Here is a 16621-nt window from a genome sequence, read left to right as displayed (position 1 = left end):
ACATAAGATTACTGTAGATTATGTGCAATCCTGTTTCATTATATCTTAAATTTAGATATAGGACTATAAAGACAAAAAAACAAGTTTTAATATTTATATTCTCTTCCCTCAGATGCTGGAGCCCAAACACTACAGACGATGGCAGATCTGAAACACACTCCAGGAAGAGCTGGGAGTGGTGGATAGAATATTGAGCCATAAACATCTTTCACAGACTCTAAAAACATGTTAGCCATAATCCAGGATTTTTGTTGTTTACTTGTTTGAGTAATGAGCACTTCTATATCCATGCATCAATGGTGGAACACATGAATCACACTTTGTGGACCAAGGAAATGAGAGTAAACATTTTGACGACTCTAAAAATAGATACATATGTGTGATCCTGTACTGTTATTTTCTTGTTTACAAAAAATGCCCTCTAACATGAATGTAAAACAGTTTTTTCTTGTTTAAATGGTAGCTGTTTAATAAATGGAAGACATTGTAATAAATGTAAAAATGTAATATTCACAATAAAATGTACTAAATTAGAACACTCTTCTTCCTTAAGTACACAAATAATGTGTTCTTGTTTGTGACCTTATAGACGTCATGGTAGGACTGCACCGATTTTTGACCTTTTAAAGTTTAGATGTATAAAGACATAATTAAATGCCTTTACGATGTTTATGTGAAGGCTTGTGAACATAAATCAATGCACTAAACTAACGCAAAATGGGCATCTAAGAGATGATACATTTAGACGTCCTGGGACGTGCAAAAAAGACGTGTAATTTACGGCCAGAAGACTTCTTTTCAACGGTCATTAAACGTCCAAATTTTGGCTGGGCGAATATTTTAATTTAGTTCTCTTATACACACGTAACCTATTATTTATTTATTTGTTTGTCAATGAATTTCACATGAACTGTTTCTGCCTGGCAGTGTTGCGTTATTATTTTAATATTGTTTCCTCGATATGTTTTTTTTTTTTTATGTCCGAGGGTTGAAACGACCCCAGTAGTGTGATATGTATCCCCGGAATTAGACTTTTATCAAGGGGATCCACCTTTAAAAGCAACTGGGCTAGTTTTAGTATAGTTTCCAGTAGCATTTGGGCGGGTTTTATTGTGAAAAGCTGGCAACCATGCTGTCAAGTTCGCTTGAAGCACGTGTTTTCCAGTAATGACGTTGGGAAAGCAGTCTTGACAACTTCCTTAAACGTTTGTTCAAGTACATAATGTATTTAACTTAAGTTTTGTGCGCTTTCGTTGACAAAAATAGGATATAACATCACGGATTTACAGGTACTGTTTACAGCTTTTTTAATGTGTTTACGTGAGCGTTCATAAAGTGAGCTAACCTGTGTTACGTTTCAGTAGTCGCACAAAGGAATTTTTAAAATAAAATTAATTGATTTGCAAAAAGGCAATGTATTTGGGGAAAATAGAGGTCACTTTAATACTACTGTGTTTAACACTTTTTATTTCGTGTGTATTTTGTATTTTTTTCCGATTTTAAAGCAATATGGCGTTACTGTGGTACATTGATATTATAGGTGTGGTATGGTTGTTTAATGTAGTATATAGCTACAATTATCATAATTGTACATGATGCACCAATATATTGATGAATTTCATGGAGCGACATAATGCAAAAGTCCATGTTTTCTTTTAAAGTAGCGTTAAACTACTAGTGTTTTAAAAGTAGTGTTTTTCATCTTCCTTCACAGATCTTGTCAGTCACCATGGTGTAGGGGTGACTTATGAATTGTGAATTTTTGAAGAACCCATCCAATAAAGGTATTTATATTGAACTTCTTTGAATGTAATGTGTACAAGAAAATACTTTTTTCTAATGGGAAACACCTGCGATCTAGTTGATGAAAGGCACCCTTTGTACAGTATTTCGCTTGTGATCCTTAGGTTCATCAATTTAAATACATACCATAAGGGCATTTTAAATGATTAAGATTTATCAATCTTAATTATCTTTTAAATCCAAATATCCTTATAGGTATATTAAATATGTAAACAAACCATACAGTCAAAATGGCAACTACCCTAGTCATTATAATGAATTTATATTTTAACTGAATAATATCAATCATTTTATTTATATAGCGCTTTTTAACAACACAGGTTGCATCAAAGCACTGTACAGTATAAAGTAGAAGAATACAATGACGGATGTATAATAACGAGAGAGGAACAATTTGTTATTAAATGCAGAGACGGTCTCTGTAATCAATTCGATGATAATCACTAGAAGTTAATGTCCCTAACAAAGCAAGCCAGAGGCAACAGCGGCAAGAAACCAAAACCCCATCCATACAGAATGGAAAAAAAAAACCTTGGGAGAAACCAGACTCAGTTGGGGCCAGTTCTCCTCTGACCGGACGCCCAGCACTTAACTTCCAGTTCAATGACGTTATTGCAATGATTAATATTGCAGCTGTGCCATATAGTTACAATAGAAATTATTAAACACTGCTATTAAATATTAAATAATTTAGCAAAAATTTAAATAAATTAATTAAACAGAACTTTGAACTGAATTATGGGCTGGTGGTGATGTTTGAGATTTTATTGGTAATCGCCTGTTTCAGATTAACAGTAATTAAGATTTGTGTGTGAAATCTGCTTACATTTTAAATTAGCTAAATTCAATATATGCTATCTGATTAGGAACAGATTATATATAATCTAGAAAGTGTGCAAAAAGAGATTTCTTTTATAATCTTTAAAATAGAATGGAAAGGGAGATATTGTTGAGTATGGTGTCCCATACTCTGAATTCACTGGTAAATCTCTATGAGCTTTTTCAGACACAAATGCCAGTTAACAAACACAGCCATACAGGTGCTGGTCATATAATTAGAATATCATCAAAAAGTTGATTTATTTCACAAATTCCATTGTTTTAATTTTGGTGATTATAGCTGACAACTAATGAAAACCCCAAATTCAGTATTTCAGAAAATTAGAATACTGTGAAAAAGGTTCAATATTGAAGACCTGGTGCCACTCTCTAATTAGCTAATTAACTCAAAAACACCTGCAAAGGCCCTTTAAATGGTCTCTCAGTCTAGTTCTACAGAACCTAGTTCTAAAGAGAGGTGAGGCACAGAATCCACGCTGGGCGTGAGGTCCAGTGTAAAGTTTCCACATCAGTGATGGTATGGGGTGCCATGTCATCTGCTGGTGTTTTCTAGGTCTAAGGTCAATGCAGCTGTATACCAGGAAATTTTATAGTACTTCCTGCTGCTGATCAACTTTATGTAGATGCAGATTTAATTTTCCAACAGCACTTGATACCTGCACGCAGTGCCAAAGCTACCAGTACCTGGTTTAAAGACTGGCCTGTTTGCCCAGCATAAAGCTAGAGCACACATTATGCTTGTCAAAGTATTGCCAGTTTCCCTGCCTTACCAAGTGTTTCTCTTATGATTATTCTAATTTCTTGTGTATGAACTTGCCTGTTTATCCTATATCCGAATATCTTGTTATGCCGTATGGCCTAGCCAGTGCTCCAGCAGTTTTCTAGTCTTTCATCAATGAAATTTTCAAAGACATTCTGAACAAAAACGTGGTGACTTACATTGACGACATTTTGGTTTATTCCAAAACGGAGGCAGAACACATCGCCATGTCGAGACTGTACTCTCCAGACTGCTCTAAAACCAGCTCTATGTCAAAGCTAAGAAATGTGAGTTTCATGTTTCAAAAGTCTTCATCCCTGGGATACGATATAAGGCATCAGGGTGTCAAAATTGTTTTACCGTAGATTCATTAGAGGTTACAGTACTGTCACTGCCCCTTTAACCTCCCTGCTCAAAGGAAAGCCAACCAAGCTTCAATGGAAGGATTCTGCTACTACAGCATTCTATAACCTAAAGGAGAGATTCACCACAGCTTTCCTTTCTCAAACTCCCGGACCCAGTTGTCCATTCGTTGTGGAGGTGGATGCCTCCGACTGTGAAATTGGAGCAGTGCTTTCTCAGAGACAGCCAACCAGGCAAACTATTTCCATGCACTTTCTTTTTAGGAAGTTTACAGCAGCCAAAAGAAATTATGATGTGGGTAACAAAGAACTCTTGTCCATGAAAGCAGCAATCAAAAGCTGGGCGTCTCTGGCTAAAGGAGCCGTACACCCATTCCAGGTGATCACAGACCATAAGAATCTTAAATATATAAAAGGTGCTAAACGTTAGACTCTCTGTCAAGCCAGGTGGGCTTTGTTCTTTACCAGATTTCAGTTAACGGTTACTTATCGACCAGGCAGCAAAACAGCAAGGCTGTTGATTTATCACGCCGCCATGATCTTTTCTGGAGCATGAGGTACCTGATTCTATTCTACCTCCCACTGTGATATTAGCTCCAGTTTCTTGGGATTCAACAGGAACAACAGGCAGAACCAGCCCCTGCACAGTGCCCACCTGGAAAGTACCAGAGAATTCTCAGCACATAGAGACTCTTTCACTTAAATATCACACTATAGAGACTGTGTCTGTTGCCCAAATTAGAATACACAGAGAACGTTCAAACCAAATTAAAAGCAATAATTTAATTGATGTTCAACAAATAAAAACTATTTATAATACAAAGAAGCAAATGGTAAAACTTGGCTTGCTGAATATTAGATCCCTTTCTACAAAAGCACTTTTTATATAATGATTTGATCAAACATCAGAACCTCTGTTTGACAGAAACCTGATAAAACCAGATGAATTTATTACTTTAAATTAGTCTACCCTCCAAAATTACTGCTATAAAATGAGCCATGTTTAAAAGGTAAAGGGGGAGTGTTACAATTTATTACAATATTCTCAGTACTTCTCATGGGGCATGTTTTAAGTATAACTCATTTGAAGTTTTGATGCTGCGTATAACATTATCTAGAGAAACACATGCTAAACACGTGATAAATCCCCTGTCATGTTTTTACTGGCTACTGTATACAGGCCACCAGGGCACAGCACAGATTTTGTTAAAGAATGTGCTGATTTTCTAACTGAGTTAGCTAGTTGCTGCAGAGACCTTGCTTTTTGATCACAGACAAGCTACTTAAATGAACCATCCGCAAATCTGAACGGAATGTTGCATAGCTTGTCAATGATCTATGGCTCTGTGTTTCAGCTGGCACTTCATTTAAAAACAGGTGATGAAGATTTAATAATCTTCATGACCTGCTAATCAAAGAACAGGCTTTACTGATATTAATTCGTATATCACTATATATATATATATAGTATACATGAAAAGATCTGGAACGGACAAAGTAAAATTGGTAAAACACGGTTTAATCACACTGAGTCAGACTCAGCACTGCATCAGTCTCTCTAAAAAAGTCTGCATCATACTGTCTTGTTTAAAAATGAATTTGTGGTAAAGCAAACAAAGAAGGCGGTGTTTAGCCACACCGTTACCTTATAAATTGGTGCATTCCATGGTTGTTTTTTTTTTTTTACAAGAACGGTTTGAATTTTGAAACTCATGATGCTTTAATACATTGACCTGTTGTATGTCAAAAGATCAAAGGAAATGTAATTTCTCAGTTCATGACCCCTTTAAAGTGTTTGGAGTGTGAAAGAAAAAAAAGTTTATATATTTTAATGCTTTTAAAGTATTGAAATGTGTGATGTAGGACTGTGCAATTAATCTAATTTGATTATCATGCACATCTCATAATCAAATTAAATTATAATGTGGCTTCCGATCTACCTGCTGAATGTGTCTATGTTTGCAAAATCATTTGTGATCTAGCGCTACCTAGTGAAAAGAGTATTTAATACATAGTTGTAGTTGTTGTATATTTCATCAATCTTTGCAAATAGCCTTTCCTAAATATGTGCTAGTCAGCAAGTTCAGTAGCTAAATTTTACAGTTTCAAGAATGGATCATCACCTCGAGAGGGGCGGATTCTGCAGAGCTCATTAGCATTTAAAGAGACATGCACAGAAGCTTGTTGCTCTGAACAGAGCTGTTTTCTGACAAGGTGAAAGGGTTGTTTTTTTACCCTACCATTGAGAAATTTTTTATCAAAGTATGTTATAGACTTTTCTTAAGACTCTATATAAACTCAGAAAAAGGAAGTCCACGTCAACGTTACAATACAGGTTTTAGGTCTTTTTCCCCTCTTTTCCTGGGTGGCTCATCTGAATGATTTCTGTTTTGTACTTTTATTTCCAGTGTGAGGTTGCTACTATTTGTGACTTATGATCAACAGTCAAGATGAGGACAACAGGGCAGCTTCTCTTCATGTCTTTCTACTTTACAGGTATGATTGGGATGGGGGTCTTTGGTCTAAAAAGTCTTTATGGTATTTAACCATGAACTGGATACTGTGCTCATAAATAAGCCACAGACGCTTCTATTCTCACACAACCACACACACACACACACATATGCACAAGCATATAATTGTTGGAAAATGTATATGTGTGGTGGGTATTTTGATAATTTATTGGCAAAACAAAGGTAAAAGATAAACACTGTTTGTTTGTGATATGTGTCATATGTCTGTATGATTTTCTTCTAGTGCTTCAGACAATCCCTGCTCCTGTCAACTTTACAATATTGTCACACAATTTCAAGCACATTTTGCAGTGGAGCCTGGAATAAATTCTCCTCCAGGACTGTTTTCAGTGTGAATCAAAGGTCAGTTTTATGTTCAAAGCAAACAACTGCAGTTTAATTGAGATTAATTTGTTATGAAAAAATAAATAAACTATAGTTTCAGTTTGTAAATATATCTAGGGTTGTTTTGATACACCAACACATCTAGCAACTAGCTTTGGTCAGGGCACCAGATAAGTGAATTTTGAGGTTTTTTTTTTATTTTTATAAACTGTTTCACTTGGTTGTTTCCCGGACATTGTTTAGTTACAATGGAAGGATGCACAACAAAATCAACAAAAATCTGTCAAATCACTCCTAGTTATATTATAAGGACTAGTTTGTACCGGATACTCCTTTCCTAGGCCTACAGTCCAGATAAGAAACATTGAATGGGAGTTTGCCTTCATTTATTGCACTGTACCTGGCATTCCCACTCCATTGCGACTCATTGGCAACCTTTGAGCCTTCGTACCTTTTCAGTAGGTCTGTTAGAGTATGTTTATAAAATGTATGTTCCTGGGGACATTATGCATTGATAACCCCTAGTGGATATACTCATAAACAGTGTGACGAGTCGGCTGCCCTCCCCCTTGATTGTCATCATCACCCTGTCCTTATTTGTTTCACCAGGCTCCCAATGGGAGTGTTTGTGAGGAGGAGGGTCGGTGGTATTGGACAGGTCTGGCGGCGTGTGACGAGGCACACCTAAAGCGGATTGAGCCTCGTCACTGCCGCAGTTAAATGCCGAGTGCACCTCTCCTCAAGAGACTGGCCCTTCCCCATGCATGCACGCTGGTGTCCTCGTGGGTACAGGAAGGGTGCATGAGGGACTCGCCACACTGGCCAGAGAAGCAAGCTGTCGAAGGTTTCGAGGCCCCTGCATGGATGCACTGACTCGCAGCTGGCCTCGGGCCTTGGTAAGTATGTCTTTCCCCCAGTGATCCTTCTCCCGCAAGGTCAGGGAGGATGAGGAACAGGTTCTGTTTGTTAGGTCATACTGGCCCACCTGGGCCTGGTTTTTAGAACTCGCACTTCTTCGTGACAGCCCCTCCCTGGGCCATACCTCTGAGGAAGGACTCTCTCTCAGGGGTACGGCACTCTGGCGCACCCGTGATCCTGAAATGTGAAACCTCCACCTTCGAACTCCTGATGGGACTCGCAGACATTTGAAATCAAGAGATAATTGTGTTTTTGGTCACTTTTTGCATGTCTGAAAGAGGTTAAAGCCAGTTGGCTCCCAATTGGAATTTTAGACCAGGGAAAAACAAGTTGTTGTGGATTTTTAGGCTAGCCACAGAATATGTAGATATTGTTCAGATTTAGATCGACTGTTTAGTGATACTACATCTTAAGCTTTTTAAATTCACAAGCCAAGTCACAGAAGCTACATTCAAAATTACAAATAATGCCTAGGTCTACAATTGCATATTGGGCAATTTTTATTATAATGTGTAGCATCACCATGGTCTGTAGTATCACCATGGTCTGTAGCATACGTAGCTACATCATTCATAATCATGAGCATGCATGATCGGAGTAAATGCAGTTGTTGAGTGGCATCTGTGCACATACAATGCTGTATCTTTGGAGGATTACAAGTTGTGTTGTAAAATGATTGTGTGGGAAAGCTTTTTTTTTATCATATATCATCCAATTATGCTATTTTAGCTTATGAGCTGGTTATTCATTTTATAACCAGGGATTGATTGTGAGCAAGTGAGAGGCAGGCTGCATCAGCTGTGGTTAGTTGTGACGCAGTACCCTTCTAATATAACATTAACTATTATATTAGCATAATTACGCTTTATGAATGTAAATATTTAATAAAACATTAAGGTTGGAATAAAACACTGTGTCTTGGAGGCAGATTTCAGTAATACTAGTTTACATTTTAAAAAGAACAGTTTGTGAATCATTTACACTATCTGGACACAGGTGCGTTTAAAAATTGAACTGGATGTTAAGTGCTGGGCATCCGCCAGAGGAGAATCGGGTCCCAAACAGAGTCTGGTTCTCCCAAGGTTTCTTTTTCTCCATTCTGTATAGATGGAGAGTTTGTCTTCGTCGCTGTCGCTTCTGGCTTGCTTTGTTGGGGACACTTAACTTCTAGCTGTACATATCGCCAAATTGATTACAGAAACGCCTATGCATTTGTATTTTAACAAATTGTTCAATCTCGCCATTATAACATTCATATTATTGTATTCTCTTCACTTTATTCTGTTCAGTGCTTTGATACAACCTGTGTTGTTAAAAAAGTGCTATATAAATAAAAATGATTGATTGATTGATTATTTATTGTGACTCATGGTGGGCCTAACTTCAGCAACCAAAATAAGTAATCTTGGGGGTTGTTCTTAACCTCGAATTGAGATTCGTGCAAAGCAGGTCAGTGCTGTGGTTAAGAGCAGATTTTTTTTTCTGTTGTTGTTAGGATCTGGCTAGTTTCATTTGTGCATATCTCCCTCTGTGTGTCTTTTTACACATAAGAGTAGCTGGTGAGGTATGTGCATCTCGGGTTCTTCTCCACTTTGGAGAACACTGGTTCTTTTGCCAGAAGCATAGTTAGTTCCAAGAGCCCGATGGGAAATTGTTTCACAGGTACTTAATGGCTATGAATCTCTGAATTGCTTTTACAGCAGCTGTGCCAAGTGGATTCAGTTATCGCTAACCCTATGTTTTCGTACATCAGTTTATCAGGTTTCAACAAATTATATGTTTAGGTCCCTAAGCTGCTACCTTTTCTCACCATTTTTATTGTTTTATTGTTATTGCATAAAAGTATTGAATGCATAAACAACTTAATTTATTAAATTTATTTAATAATTTATTTGATTAAATAGTCTTATGATTTTTTTTCCATAGAAATTCTGTGTTGTGTATTAATTCTAATATCCTCCAATGGGATGGAATCAAAGTCTGAAGCTAAAAAAAAAAAAAAATCAGAGTCTGTGACCATTATACACCAATCCCGATTTTCTGTTTAAACTGTGGGCTTCAATCTGCAGTCTGGCTCTGAATTTCCTCAATTAGTGTCAACTTGTTCAGACTTAAAAATCAGGGCAAAAACCGAAAGTAGTGTATTCCAGGCTTAAATTATAAAGGATTAAGCCTTTGCTGTGTCTTGCCATGTGACAAAATGCATTTCAACAATCGCTGTGAGACACTATTAATGTTTGTCAAACAAAATCTGTTTTCATTTTTTTAATTTTTTTTCTTAATTTTATTATTAAATTTCTCTTTAAAAATATTTTTATTGGTCTAATGTACAATGAACATTCTCTTGTAATTACATTTTTTAACACACACATACAAAATATAAAGATAGATATACCATAGAAACAATATTAACAGTAAAACAATAAGTATCTCTTGCCCTACCCCACCAACCCCAAGTGCTATTTAGTGGTAAATGCAGGTACTGGACTGGATATATAAGACCTCAATCACACTTTTGTAAGAAGAAAAAAATAAAGGGAGACCAAATTTTCTCCTAACAACAAAAATCTTGTCCTGTAGGATATACCGGATTCTTCTCCAGGTGTAGTGTACCTGTCAGCTCTGCCAGCCATAATTTAACAGTAGGAACTTATTTTTTTCCCAAACAAAAGGATACGCTTTTAGCAGAAATTAGGACCATATGCAACAAACTGTTGTTGTACTCGTGTGAGTTGGAAAATACTTCTGAAACACCAAATATAATTAATATTGGGTCAACGTCAATAGAGAAATGTTTAATGTCTCTGAAAAAGACTTGAAATATTTTGCACCAATTCTGTAATTTGGAACATAAAACAAAACTATGAGACAGGTTGGAGATTAAACTGTTACATTTATCACACAGTGGAGACACGTCCGGAAATATCTGATGCAGTTTAGACTTGGAGTAATGAAGCCTATGGAGCACCTTAAATTGAATGAGACAATGTCTTGCATTGATAGAACATCCGTGACCACTTTAAGACTTTCTTCCCAAATTTCATTTGGAATTTCTTGTCCAAGTTCTTCTTCCTATGCATGTTTAATATTCTCCATAGGAGGCTGCTTAAGCTGTTCTAAACCCCTGTAAATCTAAGAAATTGAACTACCATTTCTAATAATATTTCCCAGAAATGTGTCTAAACACATGGGAAAGTTGTTGTAACATAATTAGGGGATGTTAGACTTCACAAAGTCTCTTATTTGGAGGTACCTGAAGAAATTATTAGATGGAATATTATGCAATGCTCTGACAGCTGTTGAAAGGAGGCAAATTTACCATTGAAATATAAGTCCCCATACTTTGTAACCCAGCATTTTTCCAAACCTCAAATGTACTGTCTAGAAGCTGTAAGGACAGAAAGAGGGGTTAGCTGCAATAGATAGCAAAAATGATATTTGGGTGAAATCAAAATGTGTTTTTAACTGCTTCCCAAATTCTTCCAAAGTTATGTATAACAGATTATGATTTGTAGGAGTGAACTTGAAATGCTTTTAGGTGATAAAAGTATCAACATTAATAGAATATGGTAGACATTCCTCCTGTTCTAATAACAAACCAGTTATCCCTTGTTGAAGAAAATCTATCCAAGAGATCAAGGCCCTGAGGTTCGTTGTGCCCAGTAATAGTAGGAGAAAATTAGGCAAGGCAAGCCCTCCCTGTGCTCTAGATTTGCATAGGTAGCGCCTTTAGAAATCCTATGGGCTTTATAATTCCAGACAAAAGGAACCAAAATCTTTAAAAAATGATTTAGGCAGAAAAACAGGAATGTTCTGCACTATATAGGAAAAATTGGGGGAAGAAATATCATCTTAGTTGTATTAACCCACCCACAAGAGAAATGGGAAGTAATTTCAGTAGTCAATCATGGACTTAAGTCTGGACAGCAAGGGTTTAATGTTGGCTTTAGCTAAATCGGAAAACTGGTCACTTCAATTCCCAAGTATGTAAATTGTTTCAGAGATATCTTAAAAGGCAAATGTCTCGAGCTGTGAGGAGTCCTTAATCGAGACTGGCATCAACACACTTTTGTCCCAATTAACTTTGTATCCTGCAAATGTACCATAATGGTTCAGCAAATTAACGATATTTGGAATGCTATTTTTTCGGTTCAGTAATAAACAAAATCACGTCATCTGCAAATAAAGCCAGTTTACTATCAGTCTTGGAAGTTTTATGCCCTTTAATCCCAGTGTGTGTCCTAATGGCCTGGGAGCTAATGGCTCAATTGCTAAAGTAAACAACATCGGTGACAGTGGGCATCCCTGTCTTGTATACCTCTAATGCAAATCAAAATACTGGAGACATAGTTTGATTTTGTGAGAATTCTTGCATTATCGGCTTGAGTAAAGCAATTTAATCCATAGAATAAAATTATCCCCAAGATTAAATTTCTTTAACACAGCAAACAGATAAGGCCACTCAATCTGATCAAGGCCTTCAGCATCTAACGACAGAATGGCTAGTTCAGTGTTGTAAAGCTCTACAAGAATACATAATGTTAAAGAGACGTCTAAAATTGGAAAAAGAGCTACGCTTTGGTATGAAGCTATTTTGATCTGGATGAACCAGATTACTAATGACTATGCTCAACCTTTGTTCCAGAATTTTTGTCAGGATTTTTTGATCTGAATTCTAAAAGTGAACTCAGCTCTTCTGGGTCTCTTCCTTTTTGGGGATTACAGTAATAACAGCCTCATTTAGAGAGGGCGGCAGAGCCTGATCTATAAATGCTTGTTTGTAAACCCTAGTTAAATAGGGTGACAGTAGTTTATTACAGGTTTTATAAAACTCTTTACAGAATCCATCTGGCCCTGGAAGTTTTACCATTTTTTAGAGAGAGCTTATAGTATCTGATACTTCTCAAGAGTAATTTCTAAGTGCTCAGTTCTTCAATTTGTTCTAGATCTAATGTGGGAAGGTTCTGTTGATCTAAAAACTGAGCCATGGCTCTATAATTCCTTTTGAGCGAATATAGCTTTTCAAAACCATCGAAACCTATTATTTATTTCGTTGGGGGGAAGTGTGAGAAGTCCTCCTGTGCTTGACTTAATTTTATGTATTGCTCGTTTGTTATTTTGCGAAGTTGTTGAGCTAAAAGTTTGTGAGGTTTATCACCGAATTCAAAATACTTTTGTTTTACATACTGAAAAGACTTTTGAAACTTTTGCACCAAGAATTTGGCCTTAACTTATATTTAAGTGCACAGATTTTTTTATATTTTTCAATACATGGATTTTCAGCATTTTCCATATTCAATTTGGAAATTTGCGATTCCAGCACATCTAATTCAGCCCTATTACTTTTCCTCTGAAATGCTTGATAAGAAATAACACTACCTCTCATGTACGCTTTAAATGTATCCCATAACACCCCCATTGAAATGTCTGGTTTGTCATTGAAATGAAAGAAATTTTCTATATCTTGTTTCAAATGGTTAATAAAAGCTCTATTCGTCAGTAACTGAGGATTAAGCCTCCAAGTTCTATGTGGTTTCTCCAAATTATCTTTTTAAATAGAGAAACTCACTGGGCTGTGGTCAGAAATAATAATATTATGATATTTAGCCGCATAGACTTGGGATAGAAGTTTCACCATTCAGAATGAAGTAATCTATTCAGGTATATATTTCATGAACTTGGGAGTAAAAAGAATAATTCTAGCCATTGGATAAAGACTCTCCACACATCAAACATGTTAGAGTTTGAAATATATGAATTCAAAAATTTACCAGAGTTGGAACTGACTATTTTTGAAGAGAAGGATTTGTCCAAGCAATGGATTCAGGACACAATTAAAATCACTCCTATAATGAGATTTGTATCTGAAATATTTGGATTCGGTCAAAGACATTTTTAAAAATCAGGGTTGTCACAATTTGGTCCATAAACATTAACTAGAGTCTACGGTAGAGAAAATACTTCCCTATTACAATAACATATCTCCCTCTCCATCTAAAAATAAATGTGTTATGCTTAAATGGAAGACCTTTACGAATTAGTATAGCTTTCCCTCTGGATTTTGCAGGAGAGATTGGAGTGATAAATTTGTCCAATCCATTTACACTCGCAGTCTCACGTGTTCAGTACGTTTCAAATGAGTCTCTTGAAGAAACATAATATCTGAAGACAGTGATTTTAAATGAGACCCTCTTTTAACAGGTTCATTTAGACTTCTTTACATTCCAAGTAGAAAAACTTAAATACATACTTTTGCATTCAGCTTATTAGACATAAAGATGAACTACAACAGAACTAATCATTTGTACCGACAAGTATCTTAAGTACCAATCATGAAAAAATATTTAGCACTATGCCCTCCCCAAACAAGTGCCCAAAAGCTAAACCATATAAGAACAGAACAAGTTTAGCTGACACAGGAACAAGTGAACAGCCCAACTTACCACGTAAGCTAGAAGGCAATAGAAATGGTTATAATAATAAACAAACCAAAAGAAGAGCCGACCTCTGCATTTTACTCCGCAGAGACTTCACCACTGTCTATAATCCAGCAGAATATGACATTCCAACAAAACGATAGGCTTGGTATCATTAAATACTGTTGAAATTTTAAATTACCTCTGTAGAAATTGTTCAATTGGGTAAATTTCCAAGCTTCATTCGTTGCTGCCAGTGAATTTTCTCTCCTTCACTGAATGTCACCCCGCAGCTTTGCTGGAGGCAGAATGTCGTGATTCACACTGGGCTTATCCCAAGGAGCTGGGCGACTTCTTGCAAAGCCGCCCGCTCTTGACCGCCACCGCGCCGGGTAATTCTGAAGATCTGAATGGTCCGGCCATTGAAGATTAACTTTCATTGTTGACACTTTACGCATGATGTTTCTCTTCTCTATGATGTGGCCATGGTGTATCTAACGATAAATGTCGCGGTGGGTCCATGTCCTCCCGGACGCTAACGTAAGGGCTCATGCACGCAATCTAGGCAGGCAATCATCCAATCCAAGCACCTCCATGAGCAATTTAGACACAAAATCTCTGGCCCCTTGTCCGTGTTCCATTCCTTCTGATTCCAGCGATTCTTATATTTTGTCTCTTGAACGACCTTCCAGATCAATGCATTTCGTTAATTCTTGATAGTTTGCCGTGGCAGACTTGTGACTTCGCTTGTAGCTTCGTGAACCGCGGTTCAAGTCGAGGTTGTAGTGCTCTGTTCCAGCTGTTCTAGAGTCGCACGATGATCGTTTATGGTCTTCGCTGCATCACATCAAACTTCTTACCGATTTGTGCTCCAGCCATGAAATCTCGCTCTGCTCAAACTTTCTTTGATATCCATTGAACCTTTCCCAGCTCCACTCGGCGTTTTCAATTGCACGCAGCACGGATCTTTACTTGCCGCTGAGCTGGCCTTTCCCCAGATAGGGAACTCACGGAGATTTCTCCTCAGCAACATCTTTTCTTCCAGGTTTCCATTTTTTAACCACGTAAATTGCACCGATGGTAAACAAGAAAGCAACCTAAAAGTTTTAAGGCACCAAAAACTGCTTGTTATCACGCTTTATAGAATTTTCTAAGTGAAATTTCATAGCGAAGCTTACAAACCAACATGTTACTCCATCTTCAACCAGGAAGTCCTCTCCTGTTTTCATTATTTTTAATGTAAGATAATCCATCTTGTGTATGATTCGGGCTACTACTATTTATTAGACAAGTTGGGTTATCTTGTTTTTTTTATTGTAGTTTTGTTTATTTGTTAGCTGATCATAAGAGCTTAGTGAAAACTAAATGTCATTTTAAGAATATCAGGTGTCAGGTGTCTCTTGGCTCTGTATTCTCAAGAGCTGAACTAACTTCTCTCGTCGTCGCTGATTTGTATTCAGTATAATCTGACCAGTCTCCAAGAACAGATATCTTTGTGGCTATAGAAAATAACTTTCATATTGTACTATTAGAGCATTACAGCAAGATCACAAATCTAAGGTTAAGGGGACATCATCCATGAAAGTTAAGTTACAGAATTAGAAATCCCATGCAGTTGTACACTAACAGAAACCTGGCAAGCATTTTGAAAACATAAGGAACTGATGTCATACATTGATTGGTCTGCATGCAAACAAAGCCAAAACTCAGATATTTATAAGGGCAAATCTAGAAATCCTGGCCCTGGAAATGTAAATGTTTTTTGCACACTTTTTCTGCGTAATTTATTTATTGCTTCAATAACTGTGGAATGTACCGGGTTTGATTCATTAAATTTAAATTTTTGCATTTTCATAACCATGAGCACACATCGTGAATTCTATACATGTCCTATTTAGTAGGGAAAATAATGTTCCTTTAATTTGTTTTTGTTTCTTTAAAACAAAAATCTCCTATTCATCCTCGAAATCAAGATCTTTTGACACTAACTGCAATAGTCTTCATAAGGAAAGGCTGCCAACACTACCAGCTGTTTGACATTTATCTTGTAAAGCCTTAGATTAGATTTAGCCAGAGATAACATTGTGTCCTCTGAAGTAGATCAGTAGCTTCAAAGGCAGTTGGATAGGATCTTAGATCGCCATCCACATAAAAATCTTTTGTTTCACAAAGTTGTATGTCAAATCCATGCACAACCTCCTCCTTGGCAGCCCAACGAAGTGCTGGGGAGGGTCTATATGTACTTTCATCCTACATCTAACATTGTCAAGACTATTATCATGAAAACCATAGGAACCTTTAAATAGTTCAGAATTCTTCCTTCCACTGTTTACACAGTGAAACATCTGCTTTATATCAACAGTCACAGCAACAGGCCTTTCTTACTATATTAAATCAGGACACACCTAAAAGATGCTGGAACATTTATTTCTCCTATATATCCTTCCTTCCTCATGCACCTAAAAGGAAACTGAGGTCTTGGTCCTGGCTGGAGGGCAGCAACATGTTTCCTCCATCGTCACATTTCCTCTACACTTAACTTCAGAATTGCAAGTATGTGCAGGAGAAGATGATTTGTAGGGTTTGAATTAGCGTTTAATTATTATCTGGGGAATCGAATCTTAAGGATTTGAAATTGATTTGATTATTCAAAATTCACAGAAT

The 16621-nt window shown here is 36.8% G+C and overlaps 1 long non-coding RNA gene across 1 annotated transcript; it reads left to right on the top strand.

The window, feature by feature from the left end:
- The first annotated feature begins 1137 nt into the window (after positions 1-1137).
- On the top strand, positions 1138-6597 carry LOC122351664. The gene is made up of 4 exons (XR_006251783.1): positions 1138-1289; positions 1715-1784; positions 6174-6261; positions 6523-6597. It is a non-coding gene; the product is annotated as an uncharacterized LOC122351664 (long non-coding RNA).
- Positions 6598-16621: the final 10024 nt, after the last annotated feature.

The sequence above is a fragment of the Puntigrus tetrazona genome, chromosome 9 (genome assembly GCF_018831695.1).
Source record: "Puntigrus tetrazona isolate hp1 chromosome 9, ASM1883169v1, whole genome shotgun sequence".
Taxonomy (NCBI): domain Eukaryota; kingdom Metazoa; phylum Chordata; class Actinopteri; order Cypriniformes; family Cyprinidae; genus Puntigrus; species Puntigrus tetrazona.
This window is presented reverse-complemented; position numbering and strand designations above follow the sequence as displayed.